Source organism: Bos taurus, chromosome 2 (genome assembly GCF_002263795.3).
Source record: "Bos taurus isolate L1 Dominette 01449 registration number 42190680 breed Hereford chromosome 2, ARS-UCD2.0, whole genome shotgun sequence".
Lineage (NCBI taxonomy): Eukaryota > Metazoa > Chordata > Mammalia > Artiodactyla > Bovidae > Bos > Bos taurus.
The window spans coordinates 63503259-63525579 of NC_037329.1; the positions used below are offsets into that span (position 1 = coordinate 63503259).

Consider the following 22321-nt stretch of genomic DNA (forward strand, 5'->3'; position numbering starts at 1 on the left):
GTCAGAAAGAGATAATCTCTAGGTTTCTTAATGACAGGGATTTGACTTCATTCATTATGGTAACTGTGCCTGTTATATACCAAGTATTCAAAGTCCTTAGCTATGAATGTTGTGATAAAATGTGGCAATCAGAGAACTGACAAACCAGCATTTTTCAGGTCCTCTTCTAATACAAAAGAGAGATAGAGATAAAGTTACAGTGACAGTGTAGCAGAGAGAAATGCCACAGGAGAAGGGGAGTCTGGGCCACCGAAGTGTTTACATGTAGAGGAACCAGTGTGTAGCTGAGGCCAGTAGACCTTGGCAGGCTGTGCTGGGGTGGTGTCATGCTTTAGAAGCTTGGTGATCAGGGGATCATACAGCAAAGCAAGCTGTAATCCTAACATAAGCCAGGAGGATCACCTTGGTGCTCAGAACATGGTCAAGGTGTCCAAAAGCATCACTCAAAGCATATCACCACTGACCTCAATGGGACCAGTGTTGATTCTGTGATTACATTTGGAGTGATGGTGCCAGTGGTCAAATTGAACCTTACAGTTCTCTCTCTACTTGGCATTTGGAAGTCACATGGACTCTGGGTCTGAAAAAGGGTCTAGAATATCAAAGAATCATAGTAAATGTGGGTCTTGAGAAGGAGCATCTGGACTTCCTATTGGTAAGAACAGTTTAGTGCACCAGTGATTAACTGGAAAAACAAAAAGAAGCTTTGTTTTTTTTTGATCCCAGGTTGAGGTGACCAGACATAAAGTTTCAAATGTAAAATCTGAAACATCTATGAAATATCAAGGTGGAGGTTCCAGAAGGCACATATGAGCCTATAAACAAGGACAGGATGGGGGTGGAAATAAAAGCTTGAAAATCATCAGCATATAGATAAGACAGTCTTGTATTTAGCTTAATATCCCAGTACCTATAGAGGAGGGGTGAAAAATCAGCCTTTGTTGAATGAACAACTTGATGAATATGTGAATGAGTCAAGTTCCAACGACAAAGTAGAATAATTAGTTTTTTCAAGCAAATATATTAGGAATTTTCATCTAGATTTTTCTCTACTTCAAAGTAATCATGTTGGATGTATTCCTGCAATATCTTTATTGCTCAAGGCAGTTTCGAGCTCCTGTAGGAATTAATTGCATTCAGAGCACATGTTTTTACTTATCTTCAGTGGTGACGACTTTTTATCCTTTGAGGAGGATTGTGATTTTTGGAAACAACTGAAAGCAATTCATAGCCATGTTTGGTGAATGATTTGGGAAACAGGAGAGAGAACACAATTTTGGTCATTAACAGTTTTAAATTTTAAAGTGAAAGAGCTTAGTTCCTAGTTCTGAAGTCAGTTTTAAAATAGGAGCACGAAAACCACAGCCTCCCATGGTGATTACTTTGAAGCCCATATTGTATTTATTTTAGTATAAAGACCTAAAACAAAAGAACATTTATTTTTAAAAATATTTATTTAAAAATTTCATTAAGTATAATGTGAAGATCTTCAGCGTGGGCCAAAAGTATGCTTCCTCAACTTTCTGTTCTTCCTCATTGGAATTCACCTTCTCTTTCTTTTTTGTCCCAATCCATATATCATTCCTTGAGTCATAAGAGCTGGGTTGTTTAAAATGCCCTATGAGTAGACATAAGTACTGCTAACGATAGGACAGACTCTGGCAAATGGCAGGAGATGGGGTTGATACCTCACTACACTTTGATTCTTGTGTCTTTCGTTACACTGTGCATGCATGCCTGCATGCTAAGCTGCTTCAGCCATGTCTGACTCTTTGTGACCCTATGGGCTGTAGCCTCTCAGCCTCCTCTGTCCATGGGATTCTCCAGGCAATAATACTGGAGTGGATTGCCTTCCCATACTCCAGGTGATCTTCCCAACCCAGCGATTGAACCTGCATTTCTTATGTCTCCTGCTTTGGCAGTTGGGTTCTTTACACTAGCATCACCGGGAAAGTTCCTATTGCGGGGATGGTAGGAAAAAACCCAATGGTAAGCTCAGAAGACCTGGGTTCCAGTTCTGCCAACATTAAAAATGTTATTACTTTTCCTTCTACTATTATTGCTGCTGCTATGATTACTAGTGTGTCTGTATTTTAGATTTACACAAAATTATGTATATTTTGTCCAATTAATCTTCACAATAGTCCTGTGAAATAGGAAGACATCAGTGGATCCATTTTCAGATAAGTAAAATGAGTACAAAGTAAACTTTTAATATTCAATCAAGAACAACATTGGACATCTTAGTTTAGATCCTGGAGCTAGACCCTGTAAGACTCATTTTATACTCTTTTCTTTTAATAGGGTGCAATATGTCATTATGTTATCACAGTATAGCTCTATATTTCATGAATTCCTCAGAAATGGGATCCTAGGGAAATACTCTCTCCTGGTAAGAGTTATAATACGTGCAACAAACAAGTTACATAAAGTCAAATACTTAAGGAAAAGATTAAGTCATGAAAGTGTTTGGAGCATATTGTAGTCTTCCTACTTTCCCCTCTACGTTGGGTAGAACCACTACTCTTAGCGGAGAAGTTGCTATGGAAACCAATTTGCACTGTCTCCCTTTGCCATGGTATTTTTCTTAGGCACGCTCTATCTCTCAAGAATCTTAACAGCAGTGAAACAGACATTCAACCCCAGAGGATTAAAAAATAGGATTTGTATTTCTTCTCTCCAGCCTCACCCTCCTCCCTTCAAAGGTATGTCTATTGACAAATTGGTGGCTCACAAACTCCAACAATGGTCTACTTTCCCCTCAGACAGATGCTGACAGAGGGGCTGCTGCCTTGGTGAAGGGAAGGCTGTGACTGCCAGTCTGTGACTCTCCTGCTGACTACAGTCCCACCTTCGGTGGACACAGGCGCTCTGTCCTGGTTTGAAGGACGAGAGCCATTCATCGTACTGGGAGGAACATAGGAAGCACAGAATTATTGTTCATCAACATCAAAATGATCAAGCTGGAGCAGAAAGAGGGGTGAGAATGAGGCTAGTTTTATTTTTAGGGTTCTGAAGGCACTGACCAAATAGGCATTGGGGAAACTTGGAAAGAATCTGGAAACATTGTGTTTGTGGGGTTCTTAATCTTGTAGGAGAGTTTTCAAGGGTTCCACTGCATGTCTAAAAATGGTCTCAAAACTTAGTGATGTAAACTGGCAGCCATTTTACTTTGCTCACTGAACTGTGAGTCAGAAATTCAAGATATTTCTGGCTTAGAAGCTCTCACTTAGAACCTCTTATGTGGTTGTCTACAAAGGTTGCCTGAAGTTACTGTCATCTGATGGCTCAACTGGGCGGGATGCTCAGGATGACTCAGTCATAGGGTGGCATTTAATACTGTCCGTGGGTTAGTCATTCAGCCATGGCTGTTTATTGACACCCTACATGTGATATCGGAATGACGGTTCATGATAGCTGTATTTCTTGCATGGTGGCCGACTTTCCCTGGAGTGAGCATTCCAAGAAAAGTAGGCAAAAGGTACATGAGCTTTGATGACCCAACCCAAGTCTTGGAGCATCATTTCTGCCATACTGAATTCGTGGAAGCAGTTATGAGCCTGGGAAGACACAGGAGAGAGGGATGTAGACCCTAACTTTTGCTGATAAGGCTGTCAAAGAGCTCATGGTCATTAAAAAAACCTCTAATTAGATGAATTTTCTGGAAAACTGCTGAAGACTTAACGTACAAAACTTTTAAAGGCAAATTCTTTCTGGATATCTCAGATCTCCATTAAGAGCATTTGTTAATGCACTGTCTGAAGTATTATCCCTAGGGCATATTGAATAGAATAATTTTCTTTTTAAAAAACTGCCTTTTACTGAGTGCTTCCTCTGTTCCAAGTGTTTTACATGTTTTATATCAGTTAATATCTGTAATACTCTGATGGTAGATAGATAGTGTTAGCTGCATTTTAAAGCTGAGGATTAAAGACAAATTGCCCAAAGACACGTAGTTAATAGGCCTCAGAAGTAGGTGGCTAAGTTTGAAGTGCCAGATTGTAAAACCCAGATTTTTTTTTGTTTGGTGGGGGAGTGATGGTGTTCTTAGTACTCTTGCCTGGAGAATCCAATGGACGGAGGAGCCTGGGAGGCTGCAGTCCATGGGGTCGAGAAGGGTCGGACCCAACTGAGCGACTTCACTTTCACTTTTCACTTTCATGCATTGGAGAAGGAAATGGCAACCCACTCCAGTGTTCTTGCCTGGAGAATCCCAGGGATGGGGGAGCCTGGTGGGCTGCCATCTATGGGGTCGCAGGGAGTCAGACACGACTGAAGTGACTTAGCAGCATCAGCATAGTTGATTTATAATGTTGTGTTAGTTTCAGGTGTACAGCACAGTGATTCAGTTATATATATATGTTAGATTCTTTTCCCTGATAGGTTGTTACAAACTATGGAGTGTAGCTCCCTGTGCTATAGGATAGGTCCTTGTTGTTCATCCATTCTATATATAGTAGTATGTATATGTTAGACCCAAACTCCTAGTTTATCCCTCCCAACCCTCCCCCCTTTGGTAACTATAAGCTTGTTTTCTATGTCTGTGGTCTATTTCTGTTTTGAAAATAAGTTCATTTGTGTCATATTTTAGATTCCACATATGAGTGATATCATGTAATATTTGTCTTTCTCTGTCTAGCTCCCTTCACTTAGTATGACAATCTCTAGATCCATTCATGTTGCTGCAAATGGCCTTATCTCATTCTCTTTATGGCTGAGCAATATTCCATTGTATATGTGCACCACATTTTCCATTCATCTTTTGATAGACATTTATGTTGTTTCTATGTCTTGGCTATTGTAAATAGTGCTGCAATGAACACTGGGGTACATGTATTTTCAAATTTTGTTTTTCTCTGGATATATGCCCATGAGTTGGATTGGTGGATCATATGGTGGCTCTATTTTTAGTTTTCTAAGGAATCTTCATACACTTCTCCATAATGGTTGTACCAATTTACATTCCTACCAACTGTGTAAGAGGGGTCCCTTTTCTCCGCAGTGAGGATATTTTTTTTAAAAAAACTTCCTCTTGAAGGAAATAGGGGCCTTCTCAGGCCCAGCGTCTTCTTCACGTTCTCTTTTTTGTCTTGAGGACAGCCACTTTCCACTCTTTTGTGATGAAGCCCCTTCTTTACCTACATTTTTGAGTCCTTTTCCCTGATAAAATGATTGACAGAGAGCTCTGTCTCCTTGATTTTCCCTCTAGCTTATTTTACTGCCCCCCCAAAAAACTAAGAAACACTTTGTGCTTAAAGAGTTTACTGCTGATCCTCATAGAAAAGACAGACAGAAGGCAACAGAAATTTCACTTTTGCAAGCTGAGTAAGAGTCCACATAGCTTTAGTCTCTGGCCTAAAGTTCTTGATGATATTTTTGCTATAACTGGTAGGTCTGGGACTCCCAGTGCTTGCTTCTAAACAAGGTTAGGTTTGTACTCATTATACTCAGATGGAGACTGACCTCCAGCTTGCCTCTTCCCAGCCTATTATTAGAAACCCTTCCTGGTGTTGTCTCAGGGGACCTTGTTACTAGATCACTGCCAGCTTGTGTCTTCCACTCCGGCCTCCTCATTCTGCTATCTGGCCATGTCTCTGCTGGTGACCCTTGCTGGTGCTCTCTGCTGCCACCACCAGTCCTGCCTCAGATGGGGGCAGTGGGCAGAGAGAAGTCATTACCTCCGTGTTACCATGGCTTTCCAAGTGTGGAAGAGATCTTTCTCTGGATTTCCCACTGCACAGCCAACGCCAGGCTCCTTTTGATCACAAGCTGGAGATTCAGTTATACTAGGTGGAGGAGAGTGAAAAAGTTGGCTTAAAACTCAACATCCAGAAAATGAAGATCATGGCATCTGGTCCCATCACTTCATGGGAAATACATGGGCAAACAGTGGAAACAGTGTCAGACTTTTATTTTTGGGGGCTCCAAAATCACTGCAGATGGTGACTGCAGCCATGAAATTAAAAGACGCTTACTCCTTGGAAGCATTATGACCTTACTAGATAGCATATTGAAAAGCAGAAACATTACTTTGCCAACAAAGATCTGTCTAGTCAAGGCTGTGGTTTTTCCAGTGGTCATGTATGGATGTGATAGTTGGACTGTGAAGAAAGCTGAGCACCAAAGAATTGATGCTTTTGAACTGTGGTGTTGGAGAAGACTCTTGAGAGTCCCTTGGACTGCAAGGAGATCCAACCAGTCCATTCTGAAGGAGATCAGCCCTGGGGTTTCTTTGGAAGGAATGATGCTAAAGCTGAAACTCCAATACTTTGGCCACCTCATGCGAAGAGTTGACTCTTTGGAAAAAGACTCTGATGCTGGGAGGGATTGAGGGCAAGAGGAGAAGGGGACGACAGAGGATGAGATGGCTGGATAGCGTCACTGACTTGATGGACGTGAGTCTGGGTGAACTCTGGGAGTTGGTGATGGACAGGGAGGCCTGGCATGCTGCAATTCATGGGGTCAAAAACAATCGGATACAACTGAGCGACTGAACTGAACTGAACTGAGGTGGGTCACGTACCTCAGCAGGAAATAGTAGCTCTTACCAGACGAGCACCACCTGAAGGGTCCCTGAATGTGAACTTCTTTTCCCACAAAGGAGCAGAGCCCTTCTCCACCTGGATGCTGGCCTGCCACCTACACTAGTAGGTAGTTCTGGTCTCAGTAGCCCTGAAAACCAGAAACAGAAAAGACATCTCCTTCCCTGAATTGAAGTCCCATCCAGGACTCTTCATTTCCTGCCTTAAGGCTGACTTCTTTCTAGGAAGCTTGAGGGTAGGAATATTCACTTCCTTAGGGGAAAACCACCCCTCCTTGATGGTGTATTTTTCTGGTTTCTCCTCTCCTTTTTTTTTTTTTGGCCAACTTCTGAGGTTTGGAGAGTGGCAATTTGGGGATGAGAGGTATCCACATCACTGAGATGATGAAATGAGGATCAGCCACTAGTTCATCACCCACCTCCAAGCTCTGCAAGGGGAGCTGGGACTTCACAAGGAGGGAGCAGGCCATATGTCTTGTGTGTTGTCTGCATCTTGACTGGGGAGGGAAGGAGGGCAGGCTGGGTGGGTGTGGAGATTTCCTTCAACCTAGATCCAACTTTAAGAAAAATAATTAGAGAGCTTTTTATTAATCTCTTGGAAGTAGGGGATGTGAGGCCATCTAACTTATATAATGTATGAGGCATCTAACTCCTACCCAGTAAAACTTAGAGTTGTATCATGTGGTGTAAAAGTCAAGCTGGTCTTGGAAACGCCCTGCAGTCTAGGGGGTGCAGCACACTCTGTAGGTATGTACTTCCTGTGGGTCTAATGTGAATTCTTTGAAAAAGAATCAGGCATCTGTCTTCTTTATTTATTGATTGGTTGTTCTGTGTCTTCATTACTGCGCATGCTTTTCTCTAGTTGCGGTGTCTGGGCTTCTCATTTTCACCGGGGTGGCTTCTCTTGTTGCACAGCACAGGCTCTAGGGTACTCGGGCTTCAGTAGTTTCAGCATGTGGGCTCAGTAGTTGCAGCTCCCAGGCTTAGTTGCCCCGTGGCATGTGGGATTCCTCCCAGATTAGGGACTGAACTTGCATCTCCCGTTTGGCAGGCAGATTCTTTACCAATGAGTCACCAGGGAAGCCCTGGCATCTGTTTTCTTATCCTATACAAGGGGACCCTCTGGAAGGGAAGATAATTCCCAATAGGAAGAAGAACTCTAGAGAGCCAGGAGCTGAGGGAGCATCAGAAGTGAATAGCTAGGAGAGATGTCGTTTGTGGCAGGGGAGCTGCAGGTAGGAGGACCTCAGCCTCCAGCATGGAACAGGTTCTCCCAGTGCCTCATGGAAGATTTGGCACTTTTGCAATGGCACACATCCAGAAGGCTCATGGCCTTCCACAAGTGTGCTGGCCAGAGACGACTGTGTTCCCTCCTTTTCTCCCAAGCCCAGGCCAACCCAAGAGTGGCCAAATAGCTCTGCTAGTGGAGAAGGCAATGGCACCCCACTCCAGCACTCTTGCCTGGAAAATCCCATGGATGGAGGAGCCTGGTGGGCTGCAGTCCATGGGGTTGCTAAGAGTCGGACACAACTGAGCGACTTCACTTTCACTTTTCACTTTCACACATTGGAGAAGGAAATGGCAACCCACTCCAGTGTTCTTGCCTGGAGAATCCCAGGGATGGGGGAGCCTGGTGGGCTGCCGTCTATGGGGTTGCACAGAGTCGGACATGACTGAAGTGACTTAGCAGCAGCAGCAGCAGCAGTGAGTAAGGAAAATTACAGGGAGAATAGTAAACTTCTTATCAAGTCTGTGCTCCCTACTGCTGGCTCCTCAGTCTGGAGCAGAAGACAAGGCAATCCAGGAAGGCAAAGACTGTCTATTTTAGGTGTTTAAGTACTCTGTATGATATTGTAATATTGGATATGACATTGTGCATTTGTCAAAACCCAAAGAAATTTATGGAACAATGAGTGAATCTTTATGCACACAAATTTAAAACCAGTTCAGAATGTTAGAGGATTTCAGGAAAGAATGTATCCTATAATAAAAGAATCTAATTGTATCACAAATGTATGAAACAGCCCACTGAAGGAGTTTCAGGGGGAAGGTGTTGAACTAAGTCACTTTGGAAATTAATGGAGTCTGTAAAACTAAAGGCAAAAGGAACTGCCCATAAGAGATATATTTTAGTTAATAAAGCCGGTTTTCCACAGGGTACAGGTTAACAATTCTGATACTGCTATATATGTATAGTGGAGTGGACCAATTAAGCAAATGGATGGTGGATGGTGGGATCAAGTTTTCTCATTGTAGAAGTGGGAATTTACAGATAAGCAAGAGTAGGGGATGTTAGAATCCATGTGGGGTGGTCCAAAGGTACAAACTTCTAGTTATAAACTAAATAAATTCTGGGGATATAATATATGGTGTGATAATTGTAGTTAACACTACTGTATTTTGTATTTGAAAGTTGTTAATAGAGTATATCTCAAAAATTCTCATCACAAGAAAATAATTGTAACTAGTTGTGGTCATGTATGTTAACTAAATTTATTGTGATGATCATTCCACAATATAAACAAATAACAAATCATTATGTAGTATAGGAAAAGGAGTCTGTCAAGGCTGTATATGGTCACCTTGCTTATTTAACTTATATGAAGAGTACATCACGAGAAACTCTGGGCTGGGTGAAGCACAAGCTGGAATCAAGATTGCTGGGAGAAATATCAATAACCTCAGATATGCAGATGACACCACCTTTATGGCAGAAAGTGAGGAAGAACTAAAGAGCCTCTTGATGAAAGTGAGATAGGAGAGTGAAAAAGTTGGCTTAAAGCTTAACATTCAGAAAACGAAGATCATGGCATCCGGTCCCATCACTTCATGGCAAATATATGGGGAAACAGTGGAAACAGTGGCTGACTTTATTTTTTGGGGGGCTCCAAAATCACTGCAGATGGTGATTGCAGCCATGAAATTAAAAGATGCTTACTCCTTGGAAGGAAAGTTATGACCAACCTAGACAGCATATTAAAAAGCAGAGACATTATTTTGTCCACAAAAGTCCATCTAGTCAAAGCTATGGTTTTTCCAGTAGTCATGTATGGATGTGAGAGTTGGACTATAAAGAAAGCTAAGCACTGAAGAATTGATGCTTTTGAACTGTGGTGTTGGAAAAGACTCTTGAGAGTCCCTTGGACTGCAAGGAGATCCAACCAGTCCATCATAAAGGCGATCAGTCCTGGGTGTTCACTGGAAGGACTGATGTTGAAGCTGAAACTCCAATACTTTGGCCACCTGATGTGAAGATCTGACTCACTGGAAAAGACCCTGATGCTGGGAACGATTGAGGGCAGGAGGAGAAGGGGATAACAGAGGATGAGATGGCTGGATGGCATCACTGACTCAATGGACATGAGTTTGTGTCAACTCTATTAGTTGATGATGGATAGGGAGGCCTGGAGTGCCATGGTTCATGGGGTTGCAAAGAATTGGATGACTGAGCGACTGAACTGAATGTAGTATACCTGAAACTAAGACAATGTTATCTGTCAGTTATATCTCAACAAAAATCGTAAAAGAAGAAAGATTCATGTGGACTAGAGATAGATACATCAGTTAGAATTAATGTTAACTTAAAGGAGCCATAGGTAGTTACATATAGAAATGTTTATACAAAGTCACATACACACATATATTTGTTCTGCCCACTGAGAAGGCCAGTAATCAATGAGCACAACTAGAGTCCAGATTTTGGTTTCTAATATCTTTCTCTAAGAGTAACCAGGGCTCCTTGAAGACATGGCTGATTCTAGGATTGGGGCAGGAGATATGCAAATGAACCAGAAGCATCTTGTAGAGCCAGAAAATAAGGAAGTCAATAAACAAAAACAAAACAAAATGATGACTCATTGGTGGGGCATCATTTGTCCAGTATGTCAAAGGGACACAGGAGTGAACTGAAAGAACCCCCAGTGGCTAAAGCTGGAACAATCTGAGTGACAAATTAAAGTAACATTGGGTCATAACCCAAAGTTCCCTTTTCCAGGGGATCTTCCCAACCCAGGGCTGGAGTCTCCAGCACTGCAGCAGACCCTTTACCATCTGAGCCACCAGGGCAGCCTTATCCAGGAGCCTCCAGATCACAATGCATTAATAAATGGGAGAAGAAGCCATTTTCCTGTGCACAAGAATTCCAAATAAATTATGTAGATATTCCACCCTACAGGAGCATAACTCCCCATACCTTAAATGTGCATAGTAATTTCCTTCCAAAGAATACAGTATGGAAAGATGGGAGGGAAAAGGAATAACTTTACTGATAAATACTACCTCAGCCAGATGATCATGGTCAACATCAACTGTATAAATCATGTTGATAGTGTGCACACTTGATACAGTGTGCTGAAAATGGCATTTTATGTCTGTGATCTTTCTCCCCCAAACCCATTACCTCAGTCTAATCATGAGAAAGCACCAGACTGGTTCTTATAAAGGGGCATTCCACAAAATCCCTGACCAGCTCTAGTAAAATTGTCCAAGTCATCTAAAACAAGGAAAGTCTGAGAAACTGTCAGTGTAAAGGAGCCTCAGGAGATATGACGACTAAATGTAATGTGGTGTCCTAGATGGGATCCAGGCGTAGATAAAGGACAGTAGGTAAAGCTAAAGAATTTGAGCAAAGTATGGACTTTAGGTAATAATAACAATGTATTATTCTTAGCGCATTAGTTGTGGCACGTGTAACATCCTAATGTAAGATGCTAATAATATGGGGAAACTGGATGTGGGAGGTAGATGGGAACTTTCAGTACTATCTGATCAATTCTTCTGTAAATCTAAAACTGTTCTGAAAAGAAGCTCTGTCAATTAAAAATTAAACCAATGGATTCTATATCTAACCATGATCTTATCCAGGCTATAGGAAAGAACAAGTTGACATGGCTTCAAGTTAGAAGACTGTGGAGTTCAAGTCTTCTTTGCCATTAACTCTCCTGTGACCTTGTAATGGTCATTTGATCTCTCTAGATCTCAGTTGATTTATTTATAAATGGTAGTAATATTATTGTATTCGCCAGGGTTCTTCAGAGAAAGAGAACCAATAGAATGTACTATATATACGTATCTATAGAACTGCTGCTGCTGCTCAGTCGCTCAGTCATGTCTGACTCTTTGCGACCCTATGTACTATAACCCACCAGGCTTTTCTGTCCATGGGATTTTCCTGGCAAGAATAACAAAGTGGGTTGCCATTTCCTCCAGGGGATCTTCCTGACCCAGAGATTGAACCTGAGTGTCCTTCATTTTATTCATTGCCAGGGGATTCTTAACCACTGAGCCACTGGGGAAGTCCTCCATACAGATACAGATACATATACACATACACACACATATACACATACACACACACATACACACAGTACATCCTATTGGCTGTATACATGTCATATTATAAGGAATTGGCTTACATAATTATGGAGGCTGTCAAGTCCCAAGGTCTTTAGATTGAGACCCAGGTAGAGACCCAGGAGAGCTGATGGTGTAGTTTCATTCTGAAGCCCAGCAGGCTCAAACCCAGGAAGAACCAATGTTTCAGTTCAAATCTGGAGGCAGGAAAAAGCTGATGTCTCACTTTGAAAGCAGTTAGACTGGAGGCATGCCCTCTTATTCAGGGTAAGATTTTTCTTCTATTCAGGCCTTCAACTGATTGGCTGAGGTCTACCCACATTAGGGAGAACAATCTGCTTTACTTAGTCTACTGATTTAAATGTTCATCTCAGACAAAATCACCCTACTTTGAAAGAGACATCAAAATAATGTTTGACCAAATATCTGGGCACTATTCTTGCCTAGGAAATCCCACAGACAAAGGAGACTGGTGGCTACAGTCCATGGGGTTGCACAAGAGTTGGACACAACTTAGTGACTAAACAACAACATGCAAAGAGCACTCTGATGTACTCAAGAATTACAAGGCCTTTGGCCCTGCCTGCCCTGTCTAATTGCCTATGTCTCTCTCTGCTTCTGGTCACATTGTTTTCTTTTCAGATTTTGTTCTTTCCAGTTCAAACCCTGTATTTTGCTCTTAAGTTCCTGCTTGTTCATGGCCTTGGTGCATCAGGACTGACATCAGCTTACCCACTTTGTGGCTATTCACACAGTCCATGGACTAGGTTCTTAGCCACTCTCTGGGTCCCCTGACTCCCTGCCCAGTTCATGTTTATTTCATGTGGTCCCATCTCTGACCAGTACCCTCCTAGCCAATATTTTGTCAGGCTCCTTGTTCCTTGAACATCCACACGTGCCCTTTTTATTTTGCCAGGAGTCCATCGTGCCCTTTTCCCCCTGGAGGGCAGACTGGAAGAAAAGGAAGGAAATGAAACATGGGATCAGTTGGCCTCACTGTAGCAATTCGTCTGTGATGCTGGTGTCTCAGGTCACTCATTCCCTCAGGACCCTCTGTAGCAGAGTACACAGAACTCACTCTGATGTCTGATGTCCTGGCTGGATGTGCAGGTGAGGGAGCTGCTCCTGTTTCCAAATCTGAAGCCTGCACATAGCTGTTCTCATTACAAAATAATTCCCTTCCCACTGGCTGCTCTGTTTTTCAAGTAGGAAAAAATTGTCCCCCTAAATGGCTGACATTTGTTACTCTCCCTCTCAGATTGCATGCTTAGCTATGTCCTCAGCTCAGCTTCATTTGGGTCTCAGCAGGATCCTGGAACCAGTGGAGATTAACAGTGTGACTAATGTTGGTGTCTAATCAGTGACTAGCTTCCCAGTGGCCATGCCTCCAAGTCTTCCCTTGAAGCTTGTGAGTCCAGCTCATTTTAGACCCCAGCCAGCTGCTCACATCTCTCCTAGCAGCTGCTGAGCATGCAAATGAGAGCTTTTTCGGGAAAATAGTTCTATGACTACTATGGACCTCCACTCTTATCGCAGAGAGGAAATGCTTATCTCTGAGTCATAATTCAAATGAGAGAGCTGCATAATGTCTCACTCCTTTAAACTACAGGGAATCAGTGTCTGTCCTTCTGAAAGTTCTGCTCTTCTGCCTGAACGTAAATGATGCCAAAGTAGGGAATGTCTAATGATGCTTGTCACTAACAGGACACTAACAGGACGCTCAGCATCCTCACCAGGCAGGGCAGCCAGTAGGCGCCTCAGATATTTCAGATACTGTTGTCCCTTGAGATCTCCTTGAGGTTCCCTACATTAATTAGTCTATTCCTGACATTCACATCAGATAAATATCAGGAGGGAACACTCGGGTAAAAGAGGGTTTTGAAACTGTCTCCCATGAATGAGAAAATTAGGGTGAAAATGCCCACCTGCTATCTTTTGTGGGTGAACTGGACTCTTTATGCAAAGATTATAAGGATGGCTGCTTTTCTGCAGAATATTTTTCAGCCTGAAGGCTAGATAGCAATTTGCAGGGATTTGAAAAACCTATGATTATGGCTAGTTTGCTGATCTGTTTTTTTTTTTTTTTCTGTGCCTTTCAGAAGTATTGTGACTGCCTATACTTGGAAAACAATAGTTCTCAGGAAGCTCTACACTACTCCAATTGTTTTATGTATGAATGTTGGTTTAAAAGTGAAGTTATACACAACCATGTGTTAAATAGAGAGCTAGTGGGAAGCTGCTGTATAGCACAGGGAGCTCAGCTCACGGCTCTGTGATGACCTAGAGAGGTGGGATGGAGGGATGGGAAGGAGGTCTAAGAGGGAGGGGATATATGAATATCTATAACTGATTCATGTGCAGCAGAAATTAACACAACAACATAGTAAAGCAATTATACGCCAATTTAAAAATAAACAAAAAGTGAAGTTATGACTCATGTTTGGGGGCGGTGGGGCCAAATTTTATTATTTCAAGTCACTGCTACAAGCTTTTATATGGAATGTCACTATCAGTGATGACCCATTTCCAAGAGCGCCATCATGGAGAGGGGCTATGATATGGGTTAAGAACAAATTCCAAGTTCAGGGATGTGTATGAAGGTATTTCTCTTGGGGAAGAACTTTTAGGAGGAGGAGGAGAAAAATGGAAAGCTATATAAAATGATGAGGGACAAAACTTTATTTTTAGAAATTGAGATATAATTGACATGTAAAATTGTATTAGTTTCATGTATACAGCATGATGATTTGGTATTTCTACATACTGTGAAATGATCGCCACAGTCCATCTAGTTCTCATCCATCTGCACACATAGCTATCGTTTTTTCTTATGATGAAAACTTTTAAGATTGACTTCCTTAAGCAAATGCATTTTTGGAATTCTCTTCCTGGGGTGCATTCTGAAGTTGTTGGAAAGCTGAAAGTGAACCTACCATTGGAAAGTTGAAAACGAACTGGGGTAGGGTCTAGGGGTAAGCAGCCATGGAGTAGCCTGTAGTTCAGGTGAACCAACCCCTTCTCATACCCTATTTGCATAGGCAGCTTACCAGGTAAAGGTGACTCTGAACTTTGGTCCCAAAGCCTTAGCAAGTGTTTACAAAGCAGGGATTTCTCCTGGTTGCCTCAGACCTTTAGAGAGAAGTTGCCTCTGGCCATGGTAGGTGATAAATGAAACCTTAGAAACATCAGGATCTTGGGCCTCAGCCAGTGGAGGCTTACTATTTTTTTTTTTTAATTGAAGGATAATTGCTTTACAGAATTGTGTTGTTTTCTCTCAAACCACAACATGAATCAGCCATAGGTATACATATGTCCCCTCCCTCTTAAACCTCCCTCCTATCCTCCTCCCTATCCAACCCCTCTAGGTCCTAACCCTGTTTCTATTTAACATCTCCTAATAACGTAGATACATGTGCCAAGTTACAGGATAAGGTTCTGATGCTGAGAACCTTGAAACTAACACAACATAGTACATTACAATTCAATAAAAATTTTTATTTACATTTACTGGTTTTCCACTTAACCAAGCATCCTTCCTTACTGTCTTCCTGCCTGAACCTTTGACCTCTTAATACAGTGAATGGACATGCTTGATCTACATACCTCGACAGGTTGACAAAACAGTTTTCATATTTAAAACTCGTGAAGTATTACACACTTTGTCTACATGTCATATTTAGGAGCTCAGCTATTTTCAATGAAAGGTGTACTTAGCTGTGGGCTGAGACCTACAGTCTACCCTGTGGAGTGGCTGCAAGTCACCTAATGTTATATTGGGTTCACTAGTGTATTAATGACCGCGTACTATTATTTAATTCAATCCCAAGTTTCATGTCATTAAGGAATGAGAGACAGGGAAACAAATTTGTGGAACTAATTATTTAAAAGGTACACATGTTGAAAATAATTTATTGGAAACAAAAACTTTTCAATTAAAGCATAATGTATGATGTGTTAGTTTTAAGTGTACAGCAAAGTGTTAGATATATATGCTGCTAAGTCGCTTCACTCGTGTCCGACTCTGTGTGACCCCATAGACGGCAGCCCACCAGGCTCCGCCGTCCCTGGGATTCTCCAGGCAAGAACCCTGGAGTGGGCTGCCATTTCCTACCAGGCTCCTCTGTCCATGGGATTTGCCAGGCTTAGGAGTCGGACACGACTGAGCGACTTCACTTTCACTTTTCACCTTTATGCACTGGAGAACGAAATGGCAACCCACTCCAGGGTTCTTGCCTGGAGGATCCCAAGGACGGTGGAGCCTGGTGGGCTGCCGTCTACGGGGTCGCACAGAGTCGGACACAACTGAAGCAACTTAGCAGCAGCAGCATATATATCAGATCAGATCAGATCAGATCAGTCGCTCAGTTGTGTCCGACTCTTTGCAACCCCATGAATTGCAACACGCCAGGCCTCCCTGTCCATCACCAACTCCCGGAGTTCACTCAGACTCACGTCCATCGAGTCAGTGATGCCATCCAGCCATCTCATCCTCTGTCGTCCCCTTCTCCTCCTGCCCCCAATCCCTCCCAGCATCAGAGTCTTTTCCAATGAGTCAACTCTTCACATGAGGTGGCCAAAGTACTGGAGTTTCAGCTTTAGCATCATTCCTTCCAAAGAAATCCCAGGGCTGATCTCCTTCAGAATGGACTGGTTGGATCTCCTTGCAGTCCAAGGGACTCTCAAGAGTCTTCTCCAACACCACAGTTCAAAAGCATCAATTCTTCAGCGCTCAGCCTTCTTCACAGTCCTACACATATATACACACCTTCAGTTCAGTTCAGTTCAGTTCAGTCGATCAGTCGTGTCCGACTCTTTGTGACCCCGTGAACTGCAGCACGCCAGGCCTCCCTATCCATCACCAACTCCCGGAGTCCATCCAAACCCAAGTCCATTGAGTCGGTGATGCCATCCAACCATTTCATCCTCTGTCGTCCCCTCCTCCTCCCATCCTCAATCTTTCCCAGCATCAAGGTCTTTTCAAATGAGTCAGCTCTTCACATCAGGTGGCCAAGTATTGGAGTTTCAGCTTCAACATCAGTCCCTCCAATGAACACCCAGGACTGATCTCCTTTAGAATGGACTGGTTGGATCTCCTTGCAGTCCAAGGGATTCTCAAGAGTCTTCTCCAACACCACAGTTCAAAAACATCAATTCTTCTCTAGTTGCTCAGAGATCCAGGTTCAGTCCCTGAGTTAGGAAGATCCCTGGAGAAAGGAATGCCTACCCACTCCCATGTACTTGCCAGGAGAATTCCATGGACAGAGGAGCCTGGCGGACTACAGACAAAGGGTTGCAAACAGTCCGACATGAGTGAGTGACTAACATACAGTCACACACACACACACACGTTTCTTTTTTTCAGATTCTTTTCCAAAATATAAAATATTATAAGATAATAATTCCCTGGGCTATACGGTAGGTCTCTGTTGGTTAAAATAAAAAAAAATAATTTTTTGAAGTTTTGGATATAGAAAATGGAGTCTTAGATGATTGACTCATGGCTTGATGTAGTTGTGAGGAGCATTTGGGAGGAGAAGGTTATCAACAACATATCTGCCATGTTCCTTTAAAATGTTCTATGGATCCTTTCTTGTGCAGGATGGGTCACAGGTCTGACCATTTTATTTTTTATTTTGAGTCTTACTGATGTACTTAGTTAAGAAGACATCTTAACTAGAAGACATGCTGAGGTGACATTCTCGAGTGCTCTTTTGGACAAACTCACCAGCTCTTCCTTCGTAGTTCTTACACCTAACCTACTGATTAATTTGGGTCTTGTTCTTTTCCATGGCCTTGGAGGAGGTGCTGGTAATAAGTGTGACTCTCTAGAAGAGCAACAGAACAGGGGAGGAGGAGAAAGAACCAGATATTAGATGATTTACTCCCAGATGCTTCAAAATATTGACAGTATATTGCATTCCTGTCCTTTGCCAAGATAGAAATGAGCCTGACTTCACTGACGCAAGCCTCAGTAAATCTTCCTCATGCTCAGGCAGCCATCATTAAGCACTTCTGGTCTGCCATAGGCTTTGAAGACCCACTTCCAGCCAGACCAAGGAGACACTGGGTTTTATCCTACTCCTAAAGTCCACAGGGAAGCCTGGTGGGCTGCTGTCTATGGGGTCGCACAGAGTCGGACACGACTGAAGTGACTTAGCAGCAGCAGCAGCAGCAAAGTCCATGAGCCATTTGACCTCAGTTGTTTCTGTTACTTTCTAAGCTCGTTTCTTGTTCAGATGCTAACCAGCTGTCTACCAGGACTATTCTTGGTGTCACTTGTCCTGACATCTGGATGATGGAATTCTTCATCAGCTCAGCCATGTGTGTTCTCAAATGTGGACTGGTTGAGTCGGCTGCTCTAGGAACTGGTCACAGGCTGGTCCTCATTTCAGGGTTTCTGGGCTCTGTTTGAGGCCATTTCCCACTGCTCTATTTTCAGAGATTGGCGTGAAGACATGGTAGATTTGGAAGACTTGGTTGCTTTAGAATTTCAATTTTCACTTTTTAATGAGGTGGCACAGCTGTGGAGTTAGATTAGCTATTGGAATTTTATGGTGTGTGAGATTTGAGATGTCAAGGGAAGGGAGGAGGAAACACAAAATAATTAGTTACAAATTCATCCTCTTAACTTTGTCCTCAGAGGATCTGTAAAGTTCACACTGGCAGCTACCTTCAGTGCTGTGGGAACTAGGTTCCATCCAGCTGCTGTCCCTGTCTTGGGGTGGGCCTCTGGCCGGCCAGTTGTCATCTTTGAGTCTTCATTTTCTACTAATGGGGATTTTGAGCTTAGGAACATTAGGATTTTAGCTTTGGTAACCCTTGCCTAGGAGCTTGTTGAACCCACTAAAATTAGATATATAAGTATGGATGTTGGATGAATTTTTTTGGAGGAAGAGTATCCAAAACCTTCATCTAATTCTAAAGGATCTGTGACTGGAATAATATTATGAGAGACTGTATTGGATGGTTTCCATAGCCCATTCTAACCTGGATGTCCCTGGATTCTGGAATGCTTTATAACAAAAAGAAGTGGACGTCAGGCTCAGTTCCTGCCCACTGCCTGTGACGGAGCATCATCTAACTACTTTCATCCATGCTGAACTCTGCTTATCTCCTATAGGCTTTAATTAAATCATTCAATTATTCATTCATCCACTCATTCATTAAATATCTACTAGAAAGCCAATTAACAAATATTGATTGAGCACCTTCTCCATGTCAGGCAGTGTCAAAATGAAGCCCAACTGCTCAAATCAGGCATAATGAGCCTGAAAGCATTTTTGGAATCCCTCCTATACTTCCAGTACTACTGAAACTGGTGGGTTTTAATTTTGGCTGAATATTGGGGATCATTAAAGCTCTTACATCTTAGCCTTAGCCTAGACCCATTAAATCAGAATTCCTACGGGTTAGAGCTCAGGCAGTAGGGTTTTTAAAAAGTTGCCCCCATGGTCCAGTTGATTCCAAAGTGTAGCCAAGGTTGAGAACTGGTAATTGGGCTGGTGTTCCCTGGCCTGGAAATGACGTGAGTGGGCTAAGAAAGACCAGTAGCATGATTGTTTATAATTGTCAAATTGATTGGCATAAACTCCAAACCATGGTTTCAAGTCCTTAGAAAATCTGGCCCCTCTCCACATTTTTTCATTCATTCCACAAGAATTACTGTATGTCCAAGTTGTGCCAACCAATGATCTAGGCAGTCAGGATAGAATGAGGATAAGTCAGATAAGTTCTTTACTGTCTGGAATTTACATTCCAATGAAAGAGGCAAACCATTAGCATGTAAACACATTTATTGATAAGAGAGTCTCAGTGGTGGTGGTTATTGTTTAATCACTAAATTGTGAGTGACTCTTTTTGACCCCATGAACATAAAACAGTTATAAAACTTGTGTAGGAAACACGTTAGGTTAGTGGTCCCAAGAGTGATAGGATGGTGGAAGGTTAATTTAGGTTGACATGTCAGGAAAGGGCTCTCTGGAGAGATAAACTTGAAGCTGAGGTTTCAATGCTTAAAAGGAGTAAGCTTTATGAAAACTAGGGGAGGAAGGACTCTAGGCAGTGATAAAAGCATGTGCGAAGCTCTTGGGGTAGTAAAAATGGAGATGAAATCTGAAGGTGGTCTTTTGCCCTGGTGATTTAGAGCCTTGCAAGCATGGTTTGGGTTTCCTTTGAAATGCCCTGAAGAGAACTTGCCCTGAGGCCCCACTTTAGAATTGGGCATTTATTAAGTATTATTAGGTACAGGCAGTCCTCATATTATACAGTACTACATGGTCAAATCTCAGTTCCCACTGAATCCTGCAAAGCAAGGACAAGATTCCTATGTGTACAAGCTCCATGTAACATGGTACCATGCAAAGTGAGGACAACTGTATCATGCATAATCCTATAATTATTTTTATGCTAGTCTTGTTTTCTTAATTTAATTGAGAGATCATTTGGCAAGGTGATGAGCCATTGAGCTGGTGGATTATTGCTCCCAGCTATTCACTCCCTTTGTGTGATTAGCTTACACCTTCCATGGGAGAAGTAGAAAGCCTTGCCTAATTTACTTTGGGCTTGGTCACATGACTTACCTTGGCCAGTGGGATAAGTAGACTGGACATTTGCTATGTTCAAGCAGAGTCAGTAAATGTGTGTTCTGCTTAGCCTCCCTCTACTGCTTTGCAATTCCTGCCCACTGCATGTCCCAGGAGGAGCTCCTCATTCATCTTGGTCCTACAGGGAGGAGATACACATGGCTGAGCTAAGTGGAGCTAAGGCAAGCCCAGCAGAGTCAATCAGAGTTGTAGTCAACCCACAGCCCTTAAGTAACATGAGCAAGAAATAAACATTCAACACAGTAAGCTGCTAGTAAGTGGGAGGTGTCTGTTTCTGAAGTGAAAACTGACTAATATAGCCTAGGTGGTACTGAAAACGCAGGACTCATGAAACAGTCCTGAAATATTTAATGACTGATTTAATGCAATCAGGAGCATGGTTCCTGAAGTCAGATTGCTTGGGTTTAAATACCAGCTCTGACACACAATCTGTGAGATCATGAGCAAGTTACTCAACCTCACTATGCCTCAGTTTCTCCATCTGTAAAATTGAGATAATAGTAGTACCAACCACAAAGGTTTTTGTAATGATTAAATTAGTTCATATATGAAGTGAAGTGAAGTGAAGTCACTCAGTCGTGTCCGACTCTTTGGGACCCCATGGACTGTAACCTACCAGGTTCCTCTGTCCATGGAATTTTCCAGGCAAGAGTACTGGACTGCGTTGCAATTTCCTTCTCCAGGGGATCTTCCCAACTGAGGGATCGAACCCAGGTCTCCCGCATTGTAGGCAGATGCTTTACCATCTGAGCCACCAGAGAAGTCCATATATATGACCGTACATATATGTCTAAAGTGCTAGTGCTTTTTAACATACATGAAGGACTTAGACAAAAACACTGATTTTAAAAGATACATGCACCCTGATGTGCACAGAAGCATTATTTGTAATTGCCAAAATATGTAAGCAACCTAAGTATCCATCAACATATGACTGGATTAAGAAGATGGGGTATGTATATATGTGTACACACACACACACACACACAATGGAGTACTATTTGACCATAAAAAATAATGAAATTTTGCTATTTTCAGAAACATGGATGGACTTGGGGGGCATTATGCTTAGTGAAATAAGTCAGACAGAGAAAGACAGATGCTGTCTGATATCACTTCTGCTGCTGCTGCTGCTAAATCCCTTTAGTCTTGTCCAACTCTGTGTGACCCCATAGACGGCAGCCACCAGGCTCCCCCATCCCTGGGATTCTCCAGGCAAGAACCCACTCCAGGCAAGGAGTGGGTTGCCATTTCCTTCTCCAATGCAGGAAAGTGAAAAGTGAAAGTGAAGTCACTCAGTGGAATCTAAAAACTACTTTGAATATAACAAAGAAGCTGACTCACAGATTCAGAGAACAAACAAGTGTTTACCAGTGGGGAAAAAAAGGGAGGAGGGGCAACACAGAGGTAGGGGAATAATTGGTACAAACTATTAGATATAAAATGTGCTACAAGGATGTATTGTACAACATGGGGAATATAGACCATATTTTGTAACAACTATAAATGGACTATAATCCTAAAAATTGTTATTACTATATTGCACATCTGTAACATATAAAATTGTACAACTATGCCTCAATTACAAAAAAAAAGGGAATTAAAAAATATGTACATGAAGTGCTTAAAATTGTGCCATGGTACATAGTATTTGCTGCTATTGTTATTATTCAATATTTAGCCTAGCTTAATTTTGACAATACAGTCATCTTTATTATACATTTAAGTTTTTTCTTTCATTTTATGCATTATTTAAGTGACTTCTTACCAACCACAGTTCATTTTATTAAGTCGATTTTGTGTTGAGTATCTAAGAACTTCTCTG

The 22321-nt window shown here is 42.2% G+C and overlaps 1 long non-coding RNA gene across 2 annotated transcripts in view; it reads left to right on the top strand.

Annotated features, from left to right (window-relative positions):
* LOC112442684 (uncharacterized) overlaps nt 1–22321 on the top strand; it is a 42927-nt gene that overhangs the window by 14102 nt on the left and 6504 nt on the right. Inside the window, exons 2-3 of one of the 2 annotated variants that reach the window (XR_003030932.2) lie at nt 2766–2980; nt 12810–13003. This is a non-coding gene — a long non-coding RNA (uncharacterized lncRNA). The remainder of the gene's footprint in view (nt 1–2765; nt 2981–12809; nt 13004–22321) is intronic. The other variant, XR_003030933.2, reaches the window with a different exon arrangement.